Raw genomic sequence first — 19579 nt, 5'->3', positions numbered from 1 at the left:
TGTCACATGATTCCTTATTGTTCAAAAATGTATCCCAGTGTTATTTTTAGCTCTTTGTTCTGAAACATAACTTTAAATAGACTCTTCCTTTTGCGGCACTTTGGTTTAATGCTTTGCCAAGTGGACTTTGTTCCTATTCTTTTTTGTCCATAATTTTTCCTTACAGTTAAATAAGTACCATCACAGTCAGGCCCAACCCCTGGCAATCATGTAAGCAGATGCATCTATAGCAACAGTCCAAAGTTCTCTCAAAAATATACCACTGATTTCTTAATCCCATCCATCCATCTTAGTTTTTCCATGATACTTCTCCAAATCTTGCCAAGAATAGTCACTCACAATACTTGCCCAAAGTATGTGAGATTTTGATTGTCAACCAAAAGAACTCTCACACTGTATTTCATCCAGGATAGACTGATTGTCTTACAGCCTGTGCTTCTCTTAGTACTGTCGTCAAACCCATAATTCGAAAGCTATTGACATTCTTTTCCACAATGGAAGACCATTATTTGATCTTGGCTTTTCCTTCATAATCTCTATGATTGCCCCTCTCTCCCTAGAATTACTTTCCTCTTTACTTCTTTGATTCATTCTCTGTCTATTCTTGACAATTAGAAAACAAAACTTAAATTCTTCCCATCCATTGCAAGTCCAAACATACTGGTTGACATTACCTTTGTCTTCTTAATATCTATCATTAATCTGGATTTATTTTTTTTTACTTTTGGAGTGAATCTTCTAAATTGTCTTTCCTTTAGCCAACAAGATGAAGAATAAGCAGATATTTTGGTGCACTCATTAGCCTTAATATATTCCACATTCTCCCATGATGTATATCCAGAGGCTTGCTATGGTCACTAGAGCAAAAGTAAAACTTCCTTTTCTATGCTTTTGTTCCCTTGAACAAACAGCAACTGATGAAAAACGATTGAATCTTCATTGAAGCAAACAATTGCCCATGAAAGGCCACTGGGTTACTTTGTTGGGTAATTGAGAAGAGGCCAAGAGATTTTAGGCAGGCAGACAGAAGATAACTTAATGGAAAGTCACACGCCAAATTCCTATCCACAATCTTATCATACTCTTGCTTGTTTGTATGTGGCATGCTTGTATGCAGCCTTTGCCGAATCTTGTTCCCTTAAGAGGAGCTGAACAATTCACTCTCCTACAGAAGGTTGGAAGCAGGAGGAACAGCAGATAGGAGACTTCTGGAGGGCAAGGTGTGGGGGTGGCAGCCACAGACTGCCTGAAAGGACAGATGCCTTTGGAGGCAAATTCTGCAAGAATCAACAGTTTGGTCTATTTATCTTGTTAGTAATAGGCAAAGCACCTCAAGTACTGTTATAATTGGTTTTTCTTTTCCAGTTTCCCATTAGAAGCTAAAGATTTATGTATGACAAATAAATCTGAATATCTAATCACTAGAATGTCTTCCAAAATCTAGAGGTAAATAGAGAACCAAAGTCTGAAATTATACAGTTGATTTTTCCCAGAACTTTCTGTAAACATTTGCGAAGCCCAGAGAATGCTGGATATCCTTCGTATTTCTAGATGTCAGTCAGGTAATACCATTTGCTCTTTTGCAGCATCCATTTGTTTTCTATCTAACTAAAATATGCCAATTGAGTTTCAGGTTTATGTTCTATACCCACACTTGAGGAGGCAATGTATTGCTTCCTCTTCCCCCTCCCCCCATACTACTCTAATTTTGTATACTTTTATGGCAAGAAAGGAGATTCGTATAAGATGGAGAAGATGGCAAATTGTGCAGGTGACAATTTTGAGATAAAAATACATAAATTGTCCATTGTTTCCAGTAGATCAACTAGATCAGTGTTTCTCAACCTTGACAATTTTAAGGCATGTGGACTTCAACTCCCAGAATTCCACAGCCAGCAATGCTGGCTGTGGAATTCTGGGAGTTGAAGTCCACATGCCTTAAAATTGTCAAGGTTGAGAAACACTGATCTAGATCATGGGTTGACAGCCAATCAGCGTTCAGCACAATGGGAACACATAAGGTCACTATGACAAAGTGACAGTAATTCTATATGATTATTTATTGTGAATTGCAAAGGTGTTGTATGTTGCATGTTAGTGTCATCTCAAAGTGCTTGCCCTCAATCTTTTTCATAAGCAAAGCTAAATTGCTATATTGTGATCTTATCTATGAAGTTGGCTATTGCCCTTCCATCTAAAACAGCGGTGAGTTGTATTTCTAAGAGTTTGTATGAAGAATAACAAGGATATTAAAATGCACCGGCCTGTGGTTGGCTTTCAAGCTCTTTTTAATCCTCTGAATAACCTGCTGAGTTCTTGGGAAATGAGTCTGCAAAGCTTCCCAAAGATTACCCTCTGGCGGATTTGAGTATTTGCTTGTTATGTGGCCTACGGGATTTGCAACTGTTTCAGAGTTCTAATCTTTAATATTGCACGCCTTGGCTAGATTTTCCTGGGGCTTCACAATAGAATAGGTCACAATAGAAAAAGGGTTGCTGGTATTTGCCTGGGTTCTCTGCTGTTGACAACTGAGGCAGCCATGGGGTACATAGAGGCTGTGAAATTCCTCCCCTTCTTTTCTCCACATATTCCAACCACCCATCAGTTATCACACAATGTTGAAACAGTTCTTGCAAATTCAATGTGGGTCAATGTGTTACTACTGCTTTCTTACTTGGCAGATAGTCTATTGCATGTTCTACTTCAGTCCCTATTGGAATGTGTCCAGAATATATTGACTGTCTCCAAATGTTTGTTTGTTTGTTTGTTTTTTCCATTCTAAAATCTCATTTGTAAAGGGAATCATTATAGTCTTTCCACTTTCCTTTAACTTCAGTTGACTTTATCAGATTTCCATAATTACTCTTAAAGCTACATTTTCCTGTGATTTCCCTGGACTTCTGAAAAAAATCATTTTTATTTTCTTTTTGTGATTTTCTTATTATTAATATTCTTGATTGAGATCTTTCCTTATCTGGCTTCATAAGTTTCCATCCAGTCATCATCCCTCTTCTGTCTTTCTCTGGATATCATGACACCTCAGTCTAAAAGTTATTTGGATCTTTACTTAAAACATTGGGAATATTTTTTTCATCTTTGATTTATCCCAATGTTGCGTATCTGTTCCATATTCCTTAGGTTCCTTTTTGCTTGTTAATTATACTGAGACTATTTCTTACATTGCTTTTATAATCTGACTGTGTGCCCTCCAGTTCAAATCTTGCTGTTATATTTACATACCATAATTTTAACAGGTACATTTTTCACCAGTAATTCACAGTCTGTTCTGCAATCTGCATCCATGGAGAAAAGTGAAGGTCAGTTATGACATAATAGCAGCAGATCTATGTGCATCATTTTGCTTTGCAATAAATCCAGTATAAAGAAAAGAACAGTGTAGTTCCACTTTATAAGGCTGCTGTTTAAAAGTCTACCTCAGGGGTTCTCAACCTTGGCAACTTTAAGACTTTGCTTTAAGCCAGCTTTGCTGGCTGAGGAATTCGGGGAGTTGAAGTCCACAAGTCTTAAAGTTGCCAAGGTTGAGAACCCCTGGTCTACCTGTTGTTGTTTTTCTTTTTGAGGAGTCAGCTGAACCATGGTAAGAGGTCTTTTAGATCTTGGGATTTAATTTGCATCCTTGTTTAAATGGAAAAAAAATAAAATAAAATTGATATCTGAAATCTTTTCTCATAAATGTAATATCATTTCTGTGTATTAAATGAGTCATCTGTTTTATTATTGTTATGATGGGTCAGATAGTCAGCCAGATGTTTAGACCGGATTTGCCATTTTTATCCACAATCCTTCCCAAGGACCTGGGATAGGCAGATGTTGTTTAATAGTGTTTATTATTATTATTTAAGATTTAATCTTCAGTTCGATTCACAATCTGGGACTGGTAAAAATTTAACAGTTTAAGTCCTAACCAAGGAGCTAAGAGATGTTAAAGTAATGTCTGAGTATATAGGCAGTAAAGTGGTTTTTTTGCAAAGTCAGAATATTCAGGTCTGATAAGTTCAAAATTTCCATGTATCTAGGCAACCCTTTGCCTAGAGCTCCTATTACTATTGGTACAACCATTGATTTCTTCTTCCATAATCGCTCAGCTTCAATTTGCAGATCACCATATTTTGTTATTTTTTTCTAGTTGTTTCTCTTCAATTGGTGCATCACGTAGTATTGCAATATTAATGAACCAGACTTCTTTCTTTTCCACAATAGCGAGGTCAGACGTGTTGTGGGCCAAATATTTGTCTATTTGGATTCAAAAGTCCCACAAGATCTTGACTTGTTCATTTTCAAGAACTTTATATCAATTTGGTGTTCCCAGTAATTTTTGCTGCATTTGAGCCCAAACCTCTGGCACAGCTTCCGGTGTATGATTTTGGCAACTCGATCATGACGTTGTAGATAATCAGTTTGTGAAAATTTGCTGCAGCCTCTGATAAGGTGATCCACTGTTTCATCTTTCTCGTTGCATAAGCTACATTTGCTGTTGTTAGTCGCATGTTGAATTTTTGCTTTCATGGAATTGGTTTGCAGGGCTTGTTATTGGGCAGCCAAAATGAAGCCTTCAGTTTTGTATTTACTTTTCCTTTAATGTCCTTCAGCTATTGTCTGTGCATAGGCTTCTTTTTCCAGTTAGAAAGTCAATGCTCAGTTGTTTCCTTTCAATATTCTGCTTTCAATTTCATTGTTTTCAAAAGGTTTCCCTTGTTCACCTCCTTTAGCAGAGACTCTTGCTTTTTTCATGTAGTCATTTAAGCCGTGTTATTTCCTCTGCCCCAATTTGTTTCACCTATAAGAGTCCTCTGCCATCCTGAGATCTAGGCAAGTACAATTGATCATTATTACTTTTGTGGTGCAGAGCATGGTACATTGTCATTAGCTTTCTTGTCTTTTGATCCAAGTTATCAAGTTCTAGCTTGAGTCCAATCAATTATTCCAGCTGAGTATCATAGTATCATATTACAGGCACTGCCCAGGTGTTAATTGCCTTTATGATATTTCCTCCACTTAGCTTTGATCTCAAGATTTTCCAAACTCGTTTTATATATTTTGTTGAAGTAGCTTCCTTGACTTGGTTGTGCAATAGGTCAGAAGCTTCCAAACTCTTAAGTACTTGTACCATTCTTCTGGTGTTACTGCTTTATTATTTCCAGTGCTTCGTTGATCTTCCTTGTTTCTGGTATTTCTTGATTAGGTATTCTTTGGTCTTCTTGTTCTTTTCTTTCATCTGTTCTAGCTTGCTTGCATCTAATCTTAACTTGCTGATCTTATTTTCCAGTCTAACCTTCTATTTTTGTGATGTACTGTTTGGTTTTTTTTTTCTTCTTTGTTGATTTTGCATCCCAGGTATTCAGTTATAATTGCAGCTGTGCTGTACATTCGTCGGTACTTTCTGCCTCAAGCAAAAGTCCCATTTTATCTTGTAGTGGACAGGAAGTCCTTCACATACAACTGTTCGTTTAGTGGCTTACGCTACAATGGCATTGAAAAAAAAAAATGACTGACAACCAGTCCTCACATTTAGGACTGTTGCAGCATCCGTATGGTCACCTGATCAGAATTCAGATACATGGCAACTGGCATGTACTGATGACAGTTGGAGTGTCCCAAGGTCATGTGATCACCATTTGCAACCTTCTTAGCAGTTTCCAACAAGCAAAATCAGTTGGAGAAGCCGGATTTGCTTCATGACTATGCGATTCACTTAACAACTACAATGATTCACTTAGCAATCATAGAAAAAGAAGTCAATGTTGATGTTACCTAGTTGAATTATGAAATCTCTGCAAACAGGCAAGTTCAGAGAACACCAAGGACTCCAAATTCTACCTTGAGCCATATATATTCTCTTCTGTTAAAACTACATGTACAGTATAAAAAAGGAATCTCAAATAAGCGGGAATTCCAAAAAGAAGCAGAAGAAGCTCCATAAACGCAAATGCTAACATTTTTATTTTTATTTATTTTTTTAAAAAAAGGGTAATGGTAGAAGAAGTCATTGTGTTTTCTCACAAAGTTTAATATAAATATAAAATTCAATAATATAGGGAAAACATGAAGAAAATGATTTCTGGAATTTTTTTCCCAACGTCTTTACAAATTAGTGGCCATGTTTTCTTCTGTGTAATGAAGTATGGCTGGCATCTGTGTAGATATACTTTTTTTTTTTTCAAGGACTAATCACGATACTTAAAAGACTGGTTGTATACAAGTTGCCTTTGTATGTTTCTATTTTTCTCTCATGTTATATCTATGTATATTTATGTGTGTGTGTGATGGAAAGCACAAGGTAGATTACATATGCTCCATTTTTGCTCATACATACTGGAAATGGAGGAAGATAATAGAGTACCTGGCAACATTTCAAAATACAATGGAGAATTTTTTTTTTCTGGAATGCTTTTCTTTGCAATCTCCAATCAAATCTGGCCCAATTTCAAAGTCTTTCTTTTGCCACACCAAATTTGATTTTCTTCTGTTCTATTCGGTAAGTTATTCCACTGTTAGAGAGGTAGCTGGAAATTGAATTCTGAGCCACATTACAGCATGTAATTTCTTTTCAGCATTCTGTTGGATACATGCCAGCATTCAAAAGAGGAAGAGACCATCAAGAAAGAACAGAGAGATAAACTGGAATGTAAAGAGTCAGGAAGACTAAAGCTCAGAATGAAATTGTTGAAGATTGCCAAGGACAAAAAAAATGGGCTTCTTCGGATATAATCAACATAAAAAATGTACATATCTATATACCAATTGCTCAATGAAGACCACAAAATACTATCAAATAATAAAAGAAATAATCTCAATTGCTATTTTAGCTCAACAATTCTCCCCCCCCCTTCCTGCTTCTGTTCTGGCTCATTGTGGTGGAGGAGGAGTGTTCTTTGGAAGGATGAATGATGCCCACCGGCAGTGAACCCCAAGATATCAAAATACATCCAGACCTATATTGGGTAGCACCTATGTGGGAAGATGCTAGAGGGGGTTAACCACACTAGTCAGAAAAATAAAGGCATGATTTTGTACTGTACAGGAGAAGGCATGGCAAACACTCTGCACTTTATCATCAAAAACATTGATAAACATTATAAAGTGATTGATAATATAGTGCTGGATGATGGACCCCTAAATTTGGTAACACTGAACATAGTACTGAGGGAGAGCTGAGGCTTTTTCAGGATGCTAATGGAGTTTATGACTTAGCTAGATTAAAGCCCTTGAGACATCTAGTTGCTGATGTTACCCAGGAGGAAAAGAAAACTTCAAGCTGCAAGGGCAGAAATCCAGCGGGAATATGAAACGCAAGAAACATAAAACACGAGGACGCTCAACACAATAAAAGATAAAATGAATCAGCTACACACTGACATCTTAGGCATCAGCAAACTGAAAGAGACTTCAATTGGACACTTTCACTCAGAAGATTAGTCCATTTACTATTCAGAGCTTAAAAAACAAGGAAGGCCATTGCTTTCAATATTCAGAAAGAATACAGCAAAGCCAGGACTTGGGTACAGTGCAGCAAATGACTAAATAATAGTTAGACTTCGTGAACAACTAATATGAGAATTATTCAGGTTTAAACTCTACTGGTGCAGAAGAGGAAATTGCTGAGTTATACTGTCAAGGTCAATCTGAAATTGACAGAACTTGCAAGGAAGATTTACTGTTTGTACCTGGAAACTGGAATGCCAAAGTTGCAAATATTAAGCAGCAAAATATACTTGGTTCATATATCTTGGACACTGAAATGAAGCAGGAGAATGACTTATCGATTTTTGCCAATCCAGTATATTGTGGAAAACGCGATGAAGGGACAAGATTGAATCTCAAGACTAGCAATATGTTTTAAGGATATTATCTCTCCAGGCCCAAATTAGTTACATCTTAAGAAACTGAAGAAGCTTGCTGATGGCCCAGCTAACCCAAACTGAATCATTTTTGTGAAATGCTGGAGAACTGAGGACAGGTCAAATTATTGAGGGAGTTCCAATCTTTAAAAAGAGGATCAAGGATGCTTCCGATCACTCTGTCTCAGTGGTGGGATTCAGCCAGTTCGTACCAGTTCAGCAGAACCGGTAGCTAATTTTTTGTTATCCAGGTCCAGAATGGACTTCCAGAAGCAGCATCCATACAGAGAACTGGTTGTTCACATATTTGAATTCCACCACTGGTCTGCCTGACATAGTTATCTGAAAAGCTTTTAGAATAGTCCATAAAGCTATTGACCAATAAGTGCTTTGAAAATATTGAGATGGTTCTTTTTTATATATATATAAATTTTTATTCATAATACAATTAAAACAACAATGGACAAACATGACATTCCAGAGTGAATTTTCCTATCAGTTCCTATCGTAGTACAAAAATTTTATACATTGTTCTTAACCTCTATATAAACCTCATCTTTTATACAATACAATTATATATACAATTATATGTACAGTTATGTATATCTTTTAATTCTACCATTAGTTTGAAGTCCGAGCAGTTCTTAATTCATACCAGCGGTAAAATTTGCCCCAGATTTCGAAGTATTCGTGTTCCGTTTTGTCTTTCATAATCATTGTAAGCCTGTCCATCTCAGCACATATTAGAATTTTATGCAGGATCTCTTCTTCCGTTGGGGTTTCCTTGTTCCTCCAATTTTGAGCAAAAACCAGCCTGGAGGCTGTTAAAATGTGTAGCATTAAATAAAATACGCCTTTGTCATGTTTTTGCGTAGTTAAACCTAATAGAAAGAGTTCTGGTTTTGGTTCTACCGCTTGCTCTAATATTTCTTCCAACCATATTTTAATCCTGTTCCAAAAATCACAAGCTCGCGTGCATTCCCACCACATATGATAATAAGTTCCACTTTTCAAATTACATTTCCAACATTTAGGGGAGACATTGATATACATTTTAGACAATCTTGTGGGTGGGAGATGCCAATATTGAGATGGTTCTTAAAGTCAGCATAAGGTTGTTACCAACAAGAGTTTCAGTTACCGTATTTTTCTGTTTGTAAGATGCTATTTTTTTCCTGCAAATACCCTGTTCAAAAATCAGGTGCGTCTTATACAAGTGCAACGTCTTACACACAGAAAAATAATGGTAACCTCCACAGCCCAGAGCATATCTGTGTGGGTTGCTATGCCGCCTGGTGCAGGTGTCAAGCCCATGGGCTTGCCACTAATGGGAGGTGGGAGGGCCGGCCGAACTTCTGGATTTGCCGGCTCAGCTGTTCGGTGTTCCGCTGAACAGCTAATCAGTGCGGAGAAACTCACATGCCAGAGTGTCTTATACAAGGATGTGTCTTATAGACAGAAAAATACGGTACATTGTGATCCTGAACTTCTTAATCATATTTGAAAACATAAGGGACATAACATACCTGAATTTTAGTAAACCAGTTGACAAAGTAATCAATGGCATGCTGATTAGCAAGTACCTAAGCATGGGTAATTTTTTAATACATGTTACGTGGACTTACAAACAGTTTGAAAAGAGAGACCAATATGGTACAGTGGTTTATATATTTGACAAGGAGATCCTGTTCTAATCCATCTCCAGCTACTAGGGTTAATTTCACTCTAGCTGACTATGTTTCCTAAAGCTCCCTGTAGAAAGGTGGGATATGCATCTAACAAATGTTTTAAATATGCTCAACAGTTCCTTCAGTCAGTAAGCATAAATAATGAGGCACAGGATTTATTCCTGGGCTAATTGTCATTCATTAATAATTAGGTGAAGGAAAGAATGCTGTGTCGAACTGACTGTTCAAGATCTCTTTATTATTCCAAATGTCAAGTCACAGAATAATGAACTTAAGATACAGAAAAGCAGGTAGTGGTAGAAGGCTTGCTTCTTCTTGCTCAGCTAAAGCCTTCAGGAACCCATCAAAGGAAACCCATGTAAAGTACATTGAAGTAGTACATCCACAAACAGATGAGATTTTGCTACACAAAAAGCTTAGTGGGGAAAAAAAGTAGAAAAAAAAGTATCTATATAGAAAATGGGGGCAAAAAGCCAGATGACAAAGAGAAAGCGTAGATAGGTATGCTGGAACAATAAAGTTGATACAAAGCATTACAAAAATGACCTTTGATACATTTTAAATAAAAGGAACAGAAAAAACAAGTATAGTGACTGCTCAACCAAGGTAGCTAACAAATGCTAACAAGCATCAAAGAAAAGATAGAATTCTATTTTGGTTCTGTCTTCTCCAACAACAAAAAAGATTGTGAAGGGCAGATTGAATCTTAAGACTCATAGAAATATGGTCAGAGAAAACCCCATTATATTAAATAAATTTAAACCTCCAGAAGCAAATTAATTGCATCTTAGGCTACTGAAAGCTTGCAGCTTGATCGAACCCTTATGTAGTATCACTTAGAAATCTTGGAGAACTGAAGAAATACCGGATGAATATAGGAGAGAAAAATATCACTATCTTTTTTCTTATCAACCTGTGTTATTTTTATAAAAATCATCTTATTAGTTCACCATATATCCTATTCCAATAGTTCTTATTTAAGCTTAATTTCTCCTTAATATTCAAACAATTCTTATCAGTCATAATTTGCTCAATATTAATCATCTAAATATCCAGATTTTCCATTTAGATCACCATCCCAATTTTTTCATATTTCATGTGTTATAAAAATACTATACTGCTTATCTATCTTATGACATCTACCTATAACATCTTCTCTGATCAGTTTATTTTCCACTTATATTTGTAAAAGTTAATTTGTTAAATCACTATATATCTTGTAGTTGTTTTTTTGGTTATCTGCATTCTCAGTGTATTATGTATGTAAGTCTTCAGCACCTTCCATCTTAATGTTGCTTTCTTCAGTTTCTGTTGCTGTTGAATATGCAGATTCTTTAGATGAAATCAAAGTTTGGGTATCAGAGTTCTGAATAGATTGTAGCTGGCATTTTTTCAAATCCACTTTAATGTTGTTTCTTCTTCTGTTGCTTTTTAGGTTGTAAATTCATCAGTTGAAATCTGGGCTGCATTTTGTAGCTTTAAGGTGGCGCGTATATCTTTTATTCTGGAGTTTGTTAGCTCAGTAGCCTCTAAGATTTTTTCAAGTATAAATTTGAAGTTAAGCTGTGGGTGGTGTTCCTCCATTTCTGTAGTATTTATGAATAGTCCTTTAGTGGAGGCTATTTTTAATAAAAGTCAATAACTATCCACTTCCACTATAGAGATTTTTTTTCACCACCCAGCTGTTTCAAGTTCTTATCTTTTTTGAAAATGTCAAGGACAAATTTTAGTCTCAGAAGTCTCCCAGTCAAAAAAATTTTTTCACTTGCTGTTCCAAATTTTGCCACAAGATGTTCCCAGTAACATACAAAGTTAAGCTTTTATCCTCCTTTTTTTCCAGCTTAGCAAACAAATAAAACAATACATTTCTGTAAGAGTACAGAACTTTTTGGGAGCCCAGGTATCCAGAAATTACAAGTCCAAATATTTGGTCGTTTAGTCTAGTTGTTCTCTTTTTTTTCCCCTTAGCTTTATATTTCCAAAGTAGGCAGGAGCCTCAGAATTGAGCAAGGGGAAAGGGGTATTTCCAAAGGCTTTTACAGGAAAATAGTTGGGAAGCAGGAAAGGTAAGGTAAGGTCTCATCCAATTCCTCCAGGTTGCTTTCGTCATACTTAGTAGTGCTTTGGGCTTTCGGCTGGAACGGCTTGTTGATCGGCCATGTTAATGGCTGATCTTTTCTTTGTCAGTCCAAAGGAGCTGCCTTGGATCCAACGGAAGGGCTGCTGCCCTTCCACGGTCAGTCGAGGGTCCTCCTCAGCGGTAGTTGCCCCTCCAGGGTGACTTTCAATCCTTTGCAGGGTCTTCCAGCAGAGAAAAAATGAACGGCGGAGAGAGCAGCCTCTTCGCACACTCGCCGGCGCCATGATCGCAAACCGGAAGCCAACTTGTTAATAAATATTGATTCAAATTAGTAGACACTTCAAAAGGAGTGTTTCACAGTGATTACAAGAATGTTTGGATTAATGAACTGTAGAAGTAAAAATACTTGTGAGTATTTGAAACTTTAGCCAATGAGCAATGAAATATAATAGCTTACATTTCACATTTTCTGAAGCTCCAAAGAGATTTTTTTTCCTATTCAATAAAACTTCACATCTGGCAAATTTTAAATTACAACTCCTAGAATTCCTAACCAGTTGTTTCACCAAACTTGGAGAGGAAGAATTTGGGGGAGCCCAGCCTAAATCGCTTGAAACCAAGTTCAATTGAAGTTTTCAGAAGACTGTCAGAATAATGTACACAGTCCATCCCTTAAGCTACTAAACATAACATTTTATATTTGATTTCCACTTCTCTTCCTTTGTGGTGGTAGTGGGGGAGAATTTCTCTATACAGTGTTTCTTCTGTGTGAAGTTTTAGGCTGCGTCTTTGTGATCATTGTAGAGGACTATAGATAAAATCTGTATAAAGGTGTCCCAAAAATATTTAATGGGGCATCCAATTGGGAAAGTTGCAGTAATCTTGAACTTTTTGGAGAATGAGCTATTAAATAGTCTGAACTTCGGATTTTGGATTAGGTACTTTCTCCATATCCATTTTTCTCCATTCCCAGATTAATCATTCTCTCAGAAACCTCATTAAATACATATTAAATACTGGACGCAGATATAGAGCCATGTCTTGAATGGGAAAAAAACAAGTATCTTTCTAAACAGAAATTCTCAAATGGAGGTGGGGTTGATTGTAAGCAGACCCACAGGGTTAAAAAAAACTGGCTTGTACAGGCAAAGCAAGAACATTGACATGACTTGCTCAGCCTCTGCTCATTGCTTTGACCTTGGGAAAGAGATGCTGTCTACAGAGCAATCAGACAAGATAGGAAGGAGTTCACTGTTGTCTAATAGTCAAAGAAACTTAGGGAAGGGTTCACTCTGATTGATCAAGTTTGTACCTTCAGACTTGCAATCTTCTCTTTATGCAGCCTTACAATAAAGCAGGATTGGCTTTCTTATCTGGTTTATCTGGGAAATCTGACAATATCGAAGAAATTTTAATTTTATCTTGCAGTTCCAATACAAGATAATATATTTTCAAGAAGATTGAGTAATGTAACCCTAAATTGGTTCTGCCTTCTATAGGTAATATAGGAGTAACAAAAAATGTTGTATGCACTGATAGAATACATTTCATATATGCATTTCTCGTGACTTCATATGTATTCTTTGTGGGTGCAGTCTGCATGGCAGACTGCATATCCCATAGGTCAGTGATGGCGAACCTTTTAGAAACTGAGTGCCCAAACCGTAACCCAAAACCCACTTATTTATCGCAAAGTGCCAGGGCCGCATCAGCATTGTGGTGCCCTCGGGGGGAGCAGGGAGGTGCCTCCGAGTACTGCCTCTGGCACACAAAAGCCAGGGGCACAAAAATGGGCCACATGTGCTGCAAGGCGCAAAAACAGCTGCTGCCATGCCGTGGGGTGCAGATACAAGGTGCTGCACCACACAAGAATGGGGCAGGGCTAGTGAGTATCACGCAGGCACTATCCCTGCACCATTTGCAGTGCGTGCATGCTCGTGGGCCCATGCGCACATGCACGCATGTAAAATGCGTCCAGTCCACCAATCAACAATGGTTGGTGATCTCTGCTCTACCACCTCTACTCGAGCTTGCTAGTCGGCAGCTTCACTTCCTTTATGCTGGGCGGGGCTCCTGCTCCGGTGGTGATCTGATGGACATGTTGCTGGCACCGGTGGTGGTGCGTGTGCCAACAGAGAGGGCTCTGAGTACCGCCTCTGGTACACGTGCCATAGGTTCGCCACCACTGCCATAGGTGAAATGTGGTACACTCAAGTTACCTCAACTTGGCCCTTTAAAAAAGGAAAACTTGAAAAAAAATACGTGGATTGAAGTGGGCAGAAGTGGGATTTTCCATTTCTCCAGGAGCTTCTAAATTAACCCTTGAAATATCCCCCAAAGTTGGAGAAATAACTGAAGCAAAGAAATATTCATTCCAGAAAGACAGCTGTTTCTTTATGCTAGATTTATTTATTTATTTGCATCATGCTAAATCTCATGATCTCTCTTTGTGCAGACAAGTTAAGTAACTGGATATTTGCTCTCAGCTTCTCAGTTATTGCATGATGTATACATTTTTATTAAAATCCTCTTGTGATCTATAATGTTTTATGCACTCTTTCTAATTTCCTTCAAGAGACTGCATTTATAGCATACCACTGCCTTCTTGTGGGCTATCTGGAGCGTTATATATATTACTCAAAAAAATAAAGGATCCTATACGTTTGTGTTCCTTTTATTTTTTTGAGCAGTATATTTTTATATATATTTTCTTTTTTTAGCCAATTTGCCAGTTGTCCTTTGTCCATCTGGCAATTTCTCTTCTTCAACACCAAATGTTTACATTTGTATTTTACAATTTAACCTTAAATGGAAGGGAAGAAGATGTAATCTATTTTAAAATAAAGTTTGATTTTGTTTATCTCCTGTGCTTTATCATCAACAGGGTTTGGAAGTGGAAGGGCTGAATCTTCATAGTCATATGCCTCTACAAAAAATGGCACTATTGAATATTTTGACCCTTTTTTTAACATTATGACTTTTTAATTGCCTGAAAAGCAACCCAGGGAATGAAGCCTCTTGTCTCAAGCACACCACAAATAGGGAGATGATATGCCTCCTAGTTGGTATTAGCAAGAGTTACCAAATCACTACTGAAAACAGAAGGCAGGTCCAGGATATAAAAGCAAAAGAGTTTGTATTATTTCATTCTTTTGTGCACTGCAAAATGTTATAAACCTATCTTACTGAATTGGATAAGACAGGAAAAAGTATAAGTCACTTTGCAGCAGAATTTCCAAATCTTTGAATGTAATAATAATAATAATAAAGTTGGAAGGGACCTTGGAGGTCTTCTAGTCCAATCCCCTGCTCAGGCAGGAAACCCTATACCAGTGATGGCAAACCTTTTAGATACTGAGTGCCCAAACCACAACCCAAAACCCACTTATTTATCACAAAGTGCCAGGGCCGCATCAGCATTGTGGTGCCCTCGGGGGGGAGCAGGGAGGTGCCTCCGAGTGCTGCCTCTGGCACACAAAAACCAGGGACACAAAAATGGGCAACCGTGCTGCAAGGCGCAAAAACGGCTGCTGCCACGCCACGGGATGCAGATACAAGGCGCTGCACCACACAAGAACGGGGCAGGGCTAGTGAGTATCATGGAGGCACTAGCCCTGCCCCACTTGCAGTGCATGCGTGCTCGCGGCCCTATGCGTGCATGCACGCATGTAAAATGCTTCTCCCTTTTCTTCTAGTCCACCAATCAACAATGGTTGGTGACCTCTGCTCTACCACCTGTACTCGAGCTTGCTAGTCAGCTGCTTCGCCTTCTTTGTGCTGGATGGGGCTCCTGCTCCGGTGGTGATCTGATGGACCTGCTGCTAGCGCCGGTGGTGGTGCATGTGCCAACAGAGAGGGCTCTGAGTGCCACCTCTGGCACGCGTGCCATAGGTTTGCCACCACTGCCCTATACCATTTCGTACAAATGGCTGTCCAGTCTCTTCTTAAAAACTTCCAGTGTTGGAGCATTCACCGCTTCTGGAGGCAGGTTGTTCCACTGGTTAATTGTTCTAACTGTCAGGAAGTTTCTCCTTAGTTCTAGGTTGCTTCTCTTCTTGATTAGTTTCCATCCATTGCTTCTTGTCCTGCCTTCAGGCCCTTTGGAAAATAGCTTGACTCCCTCTTCTTTGTGGCAGCCCCTGAGATATTGGACACTGCTATCATGTCCCCCCTCGTCCTTCTCTTCGTTAAACTAGACATACCCAATTCCAGCAGCCGTTCCTTATATGCTTTAGCCTCCAGTTCCCTAATCATCTTTATTGCTCTTCTCTGTACTCTTTCTAGAGTGACAGGTAACTGAAGCAACCACCAGGCCCACCCATAGTAAAGCCGTGGTGAATATCAGTTGTTAATGTCAGATGTATGGGCAAGGTTTGGAAAGCTGCCTCTCATTGCTTTGATTGTTCCCTGAAGCTACATGCTAAATAAAAACATGCATACTATTTAGCTTGCAATTAAACATTTTCCTTAAGTGGTTGGCACCACAGCAACTGATAATTACCACAAACAACATTTTGAAAAAGTCGTATTATGCTTCTTTACGTAGGATCACTCTTGGCATAATAACAAGCTATCTTTGCTGTAAATGTACATATGATTTGAGTACACCTAGTATTCACTAGCTCAATTAATCACATGGGAAAATTAAAATGAGTTACTTTAATCTTTCTAAATTATCAAAGGAGTTTAAAACTTCAGGGTACGTTTACCAAGTCTTTATGCTTTGCTTGAGACACATCTTTTTTATAATTAATTAAACTGCCTGAAGTCACAGGCAAACTCCCGTCTTTTGACTTTTCCTTAATGCCTAGTTTTATGGAGCAAAATCTTTCTTCCTCCCCCCCCCCATCCTCTTGAGCTACTGCTTGTACTTACAACAGCTCTTCTCATTGATGGAGATTTAGCTGTTAAATACTTCCTTTTAGCTAGAAAGTTGTCAGGAATATTGGGACATCTTAGTACGGATTTTGTTTATTTTTTTGAAACCAAGCCTTTCCATTAAACCAGTGGTTCTCAACCTATGGGTCGCGACCCCATTTGGGGTCAATCGACCATTTCACGGGGGTCGACAAGCAAGGCTGTCTGCCATTTTTTTCCCCTTTTCTGGCGGGTGCCTTACCTCCCTTGGGCTGGGCCAGCTGGTGGCCCAGCCGGTGGTCGGCCTGCTCTGTCTCTGCCGCTTGCCAGCTACGCCTCGGCCGGTGCAGGGGGCGGCACCACACATGCGCAGCGCTCCCGGGCAGAAAAAGTCCTCGACTTACGACCGGTTGGGTAGTCCTCAACTTACGACCGGTTTAGTCCTCGACTTATGACCAGGTTGGGGTTGCAGCATTAAAAAGTTTGAGAACCACTGCACTAAACAATGTTACTATAGTCTTGAAGTGAACAGTGGCGGAATTAGTGTTATGCAGACAAAAATGTCAAAACACTAGTTGAACAAGAATTTTGTTAATTGTTCAACTGTGCTAGATGGCTCAATGGTTAGGTACAAGACAGATACAGATATTCTGTAAACTATTTTCTTAACAGTTTCTACATAGCAATTGTTGGGAAATTGCAATGCAAAGTCTAAATATTTCTTGCAAAAGAATAAAGTACTGATGTTATTTGCATTTTCAAACTTGTCAAGTTTAAAATGTGAGGACCACAATCCCCAGCAAGCTGACTGTGGAATTCTGGGAATTAAAGTCCACACATCTTAAAAGTTTGAAAAACATTAATTGTAATCCAATTTAAATGACAACTTTCCTTTCATAATTGTTTGCAATCCTGAGGTTTGATGAGGGGACATTTGGGTTTGAAGTATACTACAGTACAATGCATAACTTCTGTACTGATGTTTTCATGAACGTGATGACAAAATTGCATTGGAGTCAAGAAAACTATTTTTCCATGGGTTTTGGTGGGGAGAATACAGTTAGTCCTCATTTAACAACCATTCACAGTTACGACGATGATGACAAACTAAATTTATAGACAATCCTTGCATTTACAACCTTTGTAAATTTGTAAAGCAAACGAAACCTGAACTAAGATAAGTACAATCACAGTTTCACTTAGTGACCACTTTGCTTAAAAACAGAGTTGCCAGTCCAATTGTGATTGCTAAATCTAAGGATTCCTGATAGATTAGAAAATCTCTACAAACTCATGGGTACAGGTAATCCCCCAGGTACGAGTGTTTATTTAGTGAGTTTTCATAAAAATGAATTAATTCAGAAAGGTGTTCAAAATTGTGACCAAAAAGAGGCCTGTGTAGCCATGTGACTTGGTTTCAGTCTCTACTGCAGCGGTGGCCATTTTTATCTCTGTGACTTTCCTGGGCCATTCAGGGCTACGAGAAGTGGAATGGTGGGGGTTTTTTTTGTTTGTTTGTTTGTTTTTTTGTGGGGGTGCCTGGTCGTATGGCTAAACAAGAGCCGAGTCGACACCGTTTTTTGCTTTTGCTGCAATCTGCTACTTCCTGGGCTTGAGTGCTAGAATTACTTCTGTAAGTATTTTAAAATATTTTTATTACCCTTTATAGTGTTTGTTTGCAAGCACTTTGGGAACTGCTCTGCTTTTTAACTACTGTACTTTGCAAACTATTGTGTTTGCAAACTATTGAACTTTTATTTTGGAGATTAGCATATATTACTGTAGTTTGTAGGTTTTAAATTTAAAATGCCTCCAGAAGTTCGGGTGACCCAAATTATTATTATTATAAGAGACTGGATAGGCATTTATCAGAAATACTCTCTTGTTAGACCAATGGGTTAGACTAGATGATCTCAAGGTCCCTTCCATCTCTGTTACTATTGCAAGCTGAGAGTTCTGCAAATTCCTGTCCCATCTTCCTCTGGGTGCCTGGCTGGAGACTGTTAAGCTAATTAATGGCAAGTTTATTTGTTTTTTAAAGCAATGGCCCCACCCCACCTCTCTGGGCAGCTAGCTGAAAATGCTTGAGCTGGCTAGCAGCAGCTGGTTTTTTTAAAAAAAGTAACTGCAGTGGCTCTAAGCTAAATTGGAGGCAATTTATTTCCTGAGCGCACCAGAAACAGCTGATAGGCGGCTGATGGGATACCCTCCCAGCTCAGTTAACATAGCAGCTATCAGAGGAAATAGTAAGTCAGATCTACATTCATTTAACAACCCATATGATTTAATTAATGAATTTGATTTTAAAAATTTGTAAAATTGAGCTACCGTATATTCCGGCGTATAAGACGACCCCCAACTTTTGAGAAGATTTTCATGTTTAGAAAGTCATCTTATATGCCGGAAAATATGGTAGCAATGCTCGCTGGAGCAGTTTACTCTTCCTTGCTCAAAAATGTTGGGAGGGAGGGAAGGGGAAGGAAGGAAGGAAGGAAGGAAGGAAGGAAGGAAGGAAGGAAGGAAGGAAGGAAGGAAGGAAGGAAGGAAGGAGAGAGATTGAAGGAGAAGGGATGGAGATGGAAGGAAGGAAGATTGAAGGGGAAAGGAAGGAGATGGAGAAGGAAGGATATTGAAGGGGGAAGGAAGGAAGGAAGGAAGGAAGGAAGGAAGGAAGGAAGGAAGGAAGGAAGGAAGGAAGGAAGGAAGGAGAGAGATTGAAGGGGAAGGGATGGAGATGGAAGGAAGGAAGGAGATTGAAGGGGAAAGGAAGGAGATGGACAAGGAAGGAGATTGAGGGGGAAAGGAAGGAAGGAAGGAGAGAGAGATTGAAGGGGGAAGGCGCTGCCAAGGTGCTGCACAAGCAACTCCGTACAATTGCCCAGGGAGGTGGGGAGGCTCTGGCGGAGAGCTTGGTGGAGAACCAAGCGGCGGCACATCCGGGGCCTCGGAAGCTACGCGGAGGATCTGTGCGCCTCAGAGCTGCCGGCTGTCCTCTCACACCCGCCAAGGGAAGGAGATGGAGAAGGAAGGAGATTGAAGGGGAAAGGAAGGAAGGAAGGAAGGAAGGAAGGAAGGAAGGAAGGAAGGAAGGAAGG

At 38.9% G+C, this 19579-nt stretch overlaps 1 protein-coding gene across 2 annotated transcripts in view; it reads left to right on the top strand.

Moving 5' to 3' along the window:
* Positions 1 to 19579, top strand: part of SHQ1 (SHQ1, H/ACA ribonucleoprotein assembly factor) — a 74743-nt gene that overhangs the window by 45419 nt on the left and 9745 nt on the right. The window lies entirely within an intron of this gene.

The sequence above is a fragment of the Crotalus tigris genome, unplaced genomic scaffold (assembly GCF_016545835.1).
Source record: "Crotalus tigris isolate CLP2741 ecotype Arizona unplaced genomic scaffold, ASM1654583v1 scf7180000017625.6296891, whole genome shotgun sequence".
Classification (NCBI taxonomy): domain Eukaryota; kingdom Metazoa; phylum Chordata; class Lepidosauria; order Squamata; family Viperidae; genus Crotalus; species Crotalus tigris.
The sequence above is the reverse complement of the archived record's forward strand: the minus strand, read 5'-3'. Positions and strand labels throughout refer to the sequence as shown.